The following is an 11,167-nucleotide window of genomic DNA, read 5'->3' as shown; positions in this document are numbered from 1 at the left end:
AGAAGATCACATCATGAATCTTCCACATAACATCTTATTAACCCTGAGAAGAAGAAGCTATATCTTATCAAGTTGTAGCAAAGCAGACCCAGACTGGATATTAGGAAAAATTTCCAATTTTCCAAAAATAGAATCAAGTAATTCAGAAGGTGAGGAATGGCTTCCTCTAGATATTTTACAGCTTGATAATATGTTTTCACTCAGAATTAAGCCATAGGACTAACTTCCAGGTAGGCATGCATAGGATTTAAGGTCAAGGAAGGAACTAGCTGAATGTTTGTCTAATGCTGAAGATTCCTCCCAACCCATTCTTTCTCTTATTAAAGTTATGGTTTGGGGAGAAGGCTCGAAGTATAAAGAACAGAGCTTTTGTTAATGTGTGGATTAAAGTAAGTGCATAGAACCCCTCCTTGGCCAAATATGTGCCTACAGTGAAATGGGAAATGTTAATGTGTGAACCAGCCTATACAGAAATAGAGCTGGCAATAATTTCAGAAACTATGGTAGTTCTTCTAGCCATCATAATTATGGAAATTGGTGCATTTATATCGGTGTACAGCTTGGCGCACACAAATTGTTTCCCCATGCAATTGCAAACCGATGAATGTTTGGGGTGGGATCTGTGACTCCTTGTATGTAAAGAAAACTGCCCAGAGAACCAACCCATTGTTCATTTGTTATTCTGTTGTCCCACCCTAGCCCAGAAGTTTATGGACATGGCACAAAACAAAGAACTACAGGCTGACATCTTGTTTTGATCACTGAAAATGTATTTAAATGCATAAAAACTCATGATGTGAAAAAACAGAAGGCATCATATTTCAGTTCTTTTGCAAAGAGTCATACAAAATGTGGAGTCACAGACGGTATTATCAAAAATGTAAAATGATATGCCATGGCTAATGTGGCATTGGATATGGCACATATGATTTGGAACATATCGTACCATTACTACCAATAGCCTTTCTATTCTGAACATAAATAGGAAGGATTCATGATTTGGAATGGATATACCCCCAAATACATCAACATTCTGGAGAGTTAGAGAAATAGGCCACCTTAGGACATAACACCAAACTGTAGGCAAACATGCCAGAGGTTCAGTTTTGTGGTTGTCTGAATGTGTGAAACTGCAGTTTTTCACCCAATCATGGGTTGGTTTTTGACCCCAAATCTCACTTTGAACCTTTGGTTTGTAGTGAGGTTTGTTGTGGAAACCTCAGGTTTGAAGGCGGCATCATGCCATCGTCCGAATTCTGCAGCTGCTATAACCTGGGTTGCCTACAGAAGCTCCTCCCACTATCATTGAGAGGCCAGCTCAGAACAGCCCAGAAATGTGTCAGTCCTGGAGTGGCAGCAGTTCTTGCTGGCTGCTTCTCAGAGCTGATGTCTCACCCTGTGATGATGTCAGCAGGTGAGGTTAACCAGTGATCTGCCACTGCGGTGCCTCGTGAAAAAACACATGGAGCCTTTGTAGCACAAAGCACGGAGTGCATTCTACAGCACTCACATCTCTGTTGACCCCAGCCCCCCTGTCCTCCCATCATTACCATGGGGCACCCGCATTGGTTCATTTCTATGCACACTGCTTCCTCCTACACCAATGTCCCTCCTGCTTCCCATGGTGCGTCTCCTATGTGCTATGTGACACTTGCCTGCCAGACTTAACAAATGAGCCATCTTGCCAATGTGACACTGCCCCAAGGTGTTAATGTGTGGTGTTGCCGTTATCCAGGGGATGAGTATGATGTGCCAATGCACCCTGGGGCAACATACATAGTTTGTGGCCTGAAGCAGAACTCATCAGGACCACATCTGTCAGCAAGTATGGTGAAAGCCCTTGTAATCTGTCATTACACAGTGAAAGTTGGAAGAGAGGGGCCCCATTTTCCTGAGGTGGGGGGAGGAGGGGGAGTCTTTCCCCAGGGAGATTAAAAGAGGACCCTGCAATGGGAATGCAGGGATTCTCAGTGCCATAAGTGGTGAGCCATTTTTCTGGCTATTTAATGCCAGTGCAGTGAGCAGATACCCCCTAGGCAGAGTCCACTTGCTGGTTGTGGGTTGCCATCAGATGGTTAATACAGGAACTGCTACCGGGGGGGGGGGTTGGGTGATTCTGCACAGTAGCCCTTTCTAATGCAGTGATCACAAAGAGGAGAGCTGGTCTTGTGGTAGCAAGCATGACTTGTCCCCATAGCTAAGCAGGGTCTGCCCTGGTTGCATCTGAATGGGAGACTTGATGTGTGAGCACTGCAAAATATTCCCCTCAGGGGATGACGCCGCTCTGGGAAGAGCAGAAGGTTTAAAGTTCCCTCCCTGGCTTCTCCAAGATAGGGATGAGAGAGATTCCTGCCTGCAACCTTGGAGAAGCCGCTGCCAGTCTGTGTAGACAATACTGAGCTAGATAGACCAATGGTCTTACTCAGTATATGGCAGTTTCCTATGTCACATGCAGAAATGCCCCCTTGTCTTTAATCCCAAATACACACAAACCTTAGGCCCTGAGTATTTAAGAGAACATCTTCTTCTCCATGAATCCCATTCCCCATTGAGATCATCAGGAGAGGTTAGTCTGCAGTTGCCATCAGCTCATCTGGTGGCTACTCAGGGATGGACCTTCTCCATTGCTGCCCCGATGCTTTGTAATGTGCTGCCTGCTGAAATAAGAGCCTTCCCATCTCTGACAATTTGTTAAAAGTCCTTAAAGACTAGCGGTGTGCACCAATCAATTTTTTTGTTTTGATTTGTACCGAAATCGAATCACCCCCGATTTCTTTTGGATCCAAATCTGCCCCCCCCTGGAATCACCCCAGATTTGATTTGTACCCAAATTTTCTGAATCTGAATTGATTTGGACTTTAAAAAAAGGGTCCTGGGGCCAAAAGAGTGGGGTGGGTGGTAGTACCCAATGGGTGGAAGCTACCCCCCCCCATTTCAAAGAGATTGGGCAAAGGGGTGTTGTTTAAAGAATTTTGGAAGTTGGCAAGTCTTTAAGCTTTTCCTCATAATAATCTCCAAATAATGGAGATTTCAGCAATGTTATAGCTCCACATTGGGGGGGGGGACACCAGGGTGGCCTAGAGTATGTTGTGGTGGGTGGTAGTGCCCAATGGGTGCAAGGAAGCTACCACCAATATTTCAAAGAAATTGGGCAAAAGGCTGATTTTTAAATGATTTTTGAAGTGTACGCATCTTTAAGCTTTTCCCTATAGGCAATAATGGGGATTTCAGCAGCCTTAGTTATAACTCTCTGGCAGGGTAGCACCAGGGTGGCCCACAGTGGGGTGTGGTGGATGGTCGTGCCCCAATTGGTGCAAGGAAGCTACCATCCAGATTTCAAAGGAATTGGACAAAGGAGTGATTTTAAAAGAATTTTTGAAGCTGGCATGTCTTTGGGGCAGATTTGGGTCAGAAAAGGGGCTTCAGGGGCAGAAGAGTGGGTCAGGTGGTAGTGCCCCAATGGGTTCCTGCTACCATCTAGTTTTCATATAAATTGGTGAAAGGGGTGATTTTATAAGAATTTCTGAATTTTGCACGTCTTAATCTTTCCCCATAGTGTGGATTTCAGAAGCACCAGAACTCCACTTGGGGGCACCAGGGTGGCCCAGAAAGAGTGGTGGTGTGGTACACATAGGGTGCCAACCACTCCCAAACCCAAAAGCCCATGGGACACTGGGTTTTGTTGTTTCTGAAGTGTTCTGAGAGTAGATTATCTGGTAGCAAATGAGAGTGGATTCAATGACAAGCACTGAATTCACTCTCATTTGCTACTCGAGAATACATTTCACTCTAGATGGTGGGTGAACTATAGGCTGGTTTGGATGATACTTTGCCCAACTAGCCTGTCCCACATGATAAAGTCAGGAGTGTGCACATCTCTCCTCCCCCCACAGTGATGGGCATCCAGAAGGGGGAAAGAGTTGCCCTCCTGGATTGAACTAATCTGGTTGAATTCAATTTAGCTCATTCTTGGGCAAGTGAATATAGGATTGCAGCCTTTGTCCCCCTCCCCAAAATGTCCTGCAGACACTCATGCCCCCAGTCAACTGTGTCTTAATTGCATGGAGGTTTGGTTCATCTGAACTACTCTTCTGCATGCAATCCGAATGCTATTTTAAATATTGTGTTGAAGCCTTCCCCTGCAGTGTGCTATTCCTTAATCGTGTAGGGAGTGGTTAGTCCAAACCTTTACTCTACATCCAGTTCAAATAGTTGTATTTCCTAAGCACAGCATCCCTCCAGTGGCTGTTGCTGGTGTCTATCTTATGTTTCTTTTTTTAACTTGTCCCTTCAGGGACCGGGAGCCTTATTAATTAATTCATTAATTCATAAATTCATTCATTCATTCATTCATTCATTCATTCATTTATATCTATGTAAACCACTTTGGAAACTTTTGTTGAAAAGCGGTATATAAATATTCATCATATTCATATTCGTTGTATTTGTCGTAAACAGTAGTATTTGGATGATGTGTAGCAGGGCAGTTTGGATGGACTGCATACCCACACAGTTAAAAAATGGTATGCTGGGTAGGATGTCCATAGTCATGGTGCACTCACATCTTTATCATATGGGGTGGTCTGGTTGGACAATTTATTGTTTGAGAAGGCACTCCCTTTCCTCACAACAATTTAAGGGGGGCTTCCTAATGGTGCAGTGGGGAAGCAACCTGCCTAGAGAGCAGGAGGCTGTTGGTTCGAATCCCCGCTTGTGTGTTTCCCAGTCTATGGGAGACTCCTATATCAGGCAGCAGCGATACAGAAAGGTGCTGAAAGGCATAATCTCATACTGCGTGGGAGAAAGCAATGGTAAACTACTCCTGTATTCTACCATGAAAAGCACATGGCTATGTGGTCACCAGGAGTCAACACTGATTCAGCGGCACAATCTTTCTTTTCTGTATCTGAAGCCACAAGTTGCATATTAAGATGTGCAACTGGAGCTGGATAATGTCTTTCCTACATGAAGATAATCTCTGTGAGAGAGTACGTTGTGTTTGTCTATTGTGCGTATGACGTGTATATTGCCCCACACACAACCACATGAAATACATATAACCCTCCTGTTTAAATGTTTTTCTGACTATTAGAATGGATTATGCTTACTATGTATATTCCCTAGGCCATTCAAATAATGAATCTATGTTCCAGCAAGACTGAATTCATCTTCATCTTTTGTGTTATCTCCTCCCCCCCCCCCACCGCCCGTCTATCTCTGATAAAAGGAAACAAGACTATTCCAAATAATAGGCTTGTTCTCATGACTCTAAACAGGGCCATGGGGGGCTCCCAGCTAGAGTAGAGGAGCTGTGCATGCTCCTGACTGGTAGTCACGTGAACCCAAACATCAAGTTAGGAGATGGGGGAGAGTGATTGTGTGGGAGGTTAGAGCGGGTAGGATGGGTTTGTCCAAGTCACATTCTGACCCCAGCATTTTACTGAGGGTGGATGAAAAGCTGTGCTACTCAGTTCTGCTCTCACACAATCCTCTCCCCTCTTCCTACTTGGATGTTTAGGTTCACATGACTGCTGATTGGATGTGTGCAAGGCTTTCCTACCCTGATTGGGCACTTCTCCAACCCTGCTTAAGGTAGCATGAGCAAGCCTAATTTCTAATGGCCAGTATGACCCAGTCAGAAGATCTTGAAGATCTTGAACAATGAGTATTCTTTCTAGAGTCCAATATGTGTGTAATCTGTTACCCCTCCAGAACATTTCACATAAAAAGGATCTTGGTTAATCCTCGGAAAGTCCCAGATAATTTGTACAAAAACATTTCCTGGGCACTCCTGAATATGAGCCAAAGAACCCAGGCCAAGCCATGTGGTGTCTGCAATCTAAGCCACCCAGTTGAAGATTGTTCAGTCATGCTGGTACTTGTAGACAGTTCATGCTTGTTTCATAAACAACTGCCTCTCAGGTTTTACCAGCAGTAGCCTTGGCAAGTCATAGAATCATAGCATTTTAGACCTAGAAGAGACTTGGGAAGTCTTCTAGTCCACCCCCCTGCTCAGTGTAGGAAAATCTTCTCAGCACTTTTTGGGGCTTGATCTCCCTGCAGAAAGAAATGCCTAATTTGGAATGGTCAGGGTAGTCTGTTCGTGCAAAGGCATGCATGAACAGCAGAGTCTTGCAGAGCTTTGGACTATGGCCTGTGCTCACTTAAAATCTGCTAGCTATGGGGCAAGGAGACTTTTACTAGCACAGCTTCTCCTCTCATGGCTCTGTTGTACTGACAAAATATGACATCCTTACCAGATGTTTCCCTGCTACACTAGTATTTAAGGATACAAGAAGCTCCATTAAGGTCCAGGAGCTGGCAATCCTATGTACAACACCTTCTCCATCAGACTGCAGCCTGGAAATAGGACGGGTGACCAAAGAAGTGGGTGACATCTCAAATTCAGGATTGTGAAACTGGAAAAGGCTTAATTATAGGGAGGTGGCAGGCACCAGAGATTAGACTCTAACCTGGAATTCAAGAGATGTGGGTTCTACCTTCTGCTCTCCCCAGATGTCCTTTATGATGCTGAGAACTCTGTGTGCAGCTACATGACTGATTGTACAATGCACCGATGGTCACTCAGCAAGCATTGATGAGTAGAGGAGGAGAGTGGTCTTGTGGTAACAAGCATGAATTTCCCCATTTGCTAAGCAGGGCCCACCCTTGTTTGTATTTGAATGGGAGACAACATGTGAACACTGCAAGATATTCCTCTGAGGGGATGGAGCTGCTTGGGGAAGAGAAGAAGGTCCCAGATTCCCTCCCTGGCGTCTCCAAGATAGGGCTGAGAGAGGCTTCTGCCTGTAACCTTGTAGAAGATGCTACCAGTCTGTGTAGACCAGGGCTGCTCAACTTCAGCCCTTCTGCAGATGTTGGCCTACAACTCCCATAATCCCTGGTTATTGGCCACTGTGGTTGGGGATTATGGGAGCTGCAGTCCAAAAACAGCTGGAGGGGGGGCTAAATTGAGCAGGCCTGGTGTGGACATTAGTGGGCTAGATGAACCAGTGGTCTGACTCGGTATAAGGCAGCTTACTATGCTGTTTGGGGTGCTAACAGCACTGGGCTACCTGGGCATGTGCCGTAAATAAATTCTTTGGTGCCTTAGTCATCTGTGTTGCCCAGCGTTGATAGATGCATTGAAGATTAATTGTTTCAAAAACTGGAAGAAAGTGTTGGTTTTCTACAGGGGATATCAAAAGTTTTAATTATCAAAAATGAGTAGGGGGTATGTGTCTAAGCCCCTATGGGTCCAGGCCTCACATTTTTGAAGTACCTAGCAACACCCCAGGCTTGCTTGCTTGCTTTATTTATTTATTTGTTTGATTTCTATACCACATAATATTGAAATCTCTAGGCTGTGTACAGATTAAAACATACTATAAAATATTAAACATTTAAAATTTGTATAAAACAGATAAAAATCACAATAGACAAAAACACTTTGAATTGTTTTTTAAGAATTAGGCTTCAGTTAAAAGCCTGGGGAAATAGGGAGGTCTTCAGGGTCCTCCTAAAAGCAAACAGAGAAGGAGATGCTCTATAGCATATGCTGACATTTTAATTCAGTTTATGTTGTATTTTGGGGGACAGCTGTGTTTTCTGGTGGCATGCCGATACTGTGTTTCTATTGATTAATTCATCTGGATACATATTGTGTGCTATAGAGAATTGCGTCACTCACTGGAGGAACATGATCTAGAGCAGAGATTCTCAACGTTGGGTCTGCAGATGTTATTGGACTTCAACTCCCATAATCCCCAGCCCCAGCAGCCTTTGGCTGGGGATTATGGGAATTGAAGTCCAATAACATCTGGGGACCCAACATTGAGAATCCCTGATCTAGAGTGTGTATTGTGTTCTTGCTGCTCCTGACAGCACTGTGTTTTGTGGTTTTAGAATCATGGGGCATTGTTGTGGACTGATGAGAAAGCACCATTATGTGCAGGTAATCATGCACATAATAATCATGGCAAATCTACAGGATCCTTTATTTGAGCTCTTTCAAGATTCAGAAATGGCTAATGAAGCTGAATTCCCTGTTCTATTTCCTGAGGCTCACAGAAAGCAGGATGTGTGGTCTTATGATGAGGGGGTGGGATTGGCATCTGGAAGGTTGGCAAAATGTCACAATATAAAACTTATGTCCTGGGGTTTGTTGATGATGTTTTGCTGTTTGTGTTTGGATTAATTTTGTTCTGCGATGTAAATTTTATTCTGATAAAGTTGTTTAGAAAATAACTCATTTCCAACATTTTTAATAAAAATGTTTATAAAATAGAACTTTGTAAGGTATGCTGTTTTTGCATAATAGATTTTTGCATGATGGGATGTCACAGGACCACAAACCTATGGAAACTAAGGTTGTGGCATAACTTTTGAGGGGTATTTACTTTCTGATATGTACCTACATGTGTTTATGGAGACTAACATGGAGACAAAATCTAACACGTTCTGGAAATGTCAGCATATACTAGGGAGTAGACATGATAATGAGTGGTTATATAGCTACACCTTTGCTTTCATTTTAAATTTCTTTTCCACAAAATTTCCAGCCAACTTTGGTAGAACTATCTGTAAGCTTGGTAGTTGCACCATTCTGCACTTTCCCACCATTGTCCTAGTTTCCTATTTACCATAGAGATAGCATTTTCTTGGCTTGCAGTAATGGTGTAATGATAGTGTAATGATGATGTAATGCTGAAGGAGACCCAACATGGCTTCTGCAAGGGCAAGTCTTGCCTCACTAACCTTTTGGAGTTCTTTGAGAGTGTCAACAGGCATGTGGATAAAGATGATCTGGATGATATAGTATACTTGGACTTCCAAAAAGCTTTTGACAAAGTTCCCCACCAAAGGCTCTTGAGTAAACTTAACAGCCATGGGATAAGGGGACAGGTTCGTGTGTGGATTGGTAAATGGTTGAAGGACAGGAAACAGAGGGTAGGGATGAATGGACAATTTTCACAATGGAGGGAAGTAACAAGTATAGTCCCCCAGGGATCTGTACTGGGACCAGTGCTCTTTAACTTGTTCAGTAATGATGATCTAGAAGTTGGGGTAAGCAGCGAAGTGGCCAAATATGAAGATGAGACGACACTCAGTTATTTAGTGTAGTGAAATCCAAAACAGACTGTTAGGAGCTCCAAAAGAATTTCTCCAAACTGGGTGATGGGCAACAAAATGGCAAACGCAGTTCAGCAATGTGGTTTTTATAGCAAAAGGAACTAGAAGATGCTTGCCCGTCCCAAAGGGGTTCACAGTCTAAAAAGAAACACAAGGAACACATCAGAAACAGCCAATGGGATGGATACTAGGCTGTATTGTTTAGGGTTGGAGTTAGGGTTTCCAGGTAGGCTCCCAAACTGACCAGATCTCCTGCCTTCAAACAAGGCCTAGAATACTTGATGTAGCAACAATACTGAGGTCTGAGACTTGTCAGTGTCCGGATGTGAGTCTGCTTTGGAAGCTACGTATGCTGAGATCAATGGAAGAAATGTAGTAATTAAATGAATAAACACAACACAATCCTATGCTTGTCTAGTCAGTCTCAGTCACTGACATCCAGACTAAATTTCTCCTGAGTAGTTTTATTTAAAGAAAGTAGTCCTTTATACTGCTAATTCTATTGAGGAACTTAGTCTGGATGTCAGCCACTGTGCTTCATAAGACTTAGCCCCCAGCAAGGCTGTATAGGATCACAGTCTCAAACATCCACTCAGTGCATTTCTTGCTGAACCACAGTTGATCTGGCAAAGCCCTTTGTTAGCCAAGCAACGTAGCATCCAAATTAACTGCTGGGTCCCCATGTAGCTCTAACTCACCGTAACCATACAAAAATGATGTAGCTGAACACCTACACTTATGGTTATATGAAAAATAAGAGAGGTCTCCTGCACCTCTAATAAATACACAGAAGGGAGAATTTCAGCGGGCGCAGCTTCTCTTTGCCTTGCATGACATGATGTACCTGCTGAAATTGTCACTGCTGAACATCTCTTAAAGGTACAGAAGATCTATCATGTTTTCTATATGCTAATGCTACCTGCGCTTCTAATGACCCACATCTTTTGCTCACACCTTGGCTGTTCAGATAAGTGTACCAGTAATGTATATTTTCCATGCATAGGAGCCCACAAAACATTCCTGTATATTATGTATATACAGTATTCCTGTTTCATGTTGTCAGTACTAATGTTCTTTAAATGTTTCATAATGTTTAATGTATATAGTATTAGTCACAAGTACGCACAGTGTTGCTGGTAACTTAACAGTATACACCTGTACAGACTGCTTTAATTACATGATGAGGTATATTATTACAGTATCATAGCCTGATACAAACTTTATTGTGGTTATGAAACTGACATAACAGCTGGTAAACCTAACAGTATACACCTGTACAGACTACTATAATTACATGATGAGGTACACTATTACAGTATCAAAGACTGATGCAAACTTTATTGTGGTTGCCATGAGAACAGCCCTGCTGGATCAGGCCCAAGGCCTATCTAGTCCAGCATCCTGTTTCACACAGTGACCCACCAGCCTCTGAGAAGCCCACAGGCAAGAGGTGAGGATATGCCCTCTCTCCTGCTGTTGCTCCCCTCTGAGGCTGGAGATGGCCTATAAACCACCAGACTTATACCTACTACCAGACTAGTAGCCATTGATAGACCTGTCCTCCATGAATTTGTCTAAGCCCCTTTTAAAGCCATCCAAGCTAGTGGCCATCACCACATCCCATGGCAGAGAATTCCATAGATGAATTATTTTATTTATTCATTCATTCATTCGATTTCTATACCACCCTTCCAAAAATGGCTCAGGGTGGTTTACACAGAGAAATAATAAATAAGATGGATAAATAAATAAGATTATGTGCTGTGTGAAAAAGTACTTCCTTTTGTTGGTCCTAAATTTCCTGGCCTTATATCTGTCCACTCTCTCTACTCCATGCATACTTTTATACACATCTATCATGTCTCCCTGTGGTCGACTCTCTCCCAAACTAAAAAGCCCTAGATGCCTCATAGGAAAGGTGCTCCTGGCCTCTGATCATATTGATTGCCCTCTTTTAAACCTGTTCCAGTTCTACAATGTCTTTCTTAAGATATGGTGACCAGAACGGTATGCACTACTCCGAATGTGGCCGGAC

The sequence above is a fragment of the Hemicordylus capensis genome, chromosome 1 (assembly GCF_027244095.1).
Source record: "Hemicordylus capensis ecotype Gifberg chromosome 1, rHemCap1.1.pri, whole genome shotgun sequence".
NCBI classification, from domain to species: Eukaryota; Metazoa; Chordata; class Lepidosauria; order Squamata; family Cordylidae; genus Hemicordylus; species Hemicordylus capensis.
Note: the sequence above shows the minus strand (reverse complement) of the source record.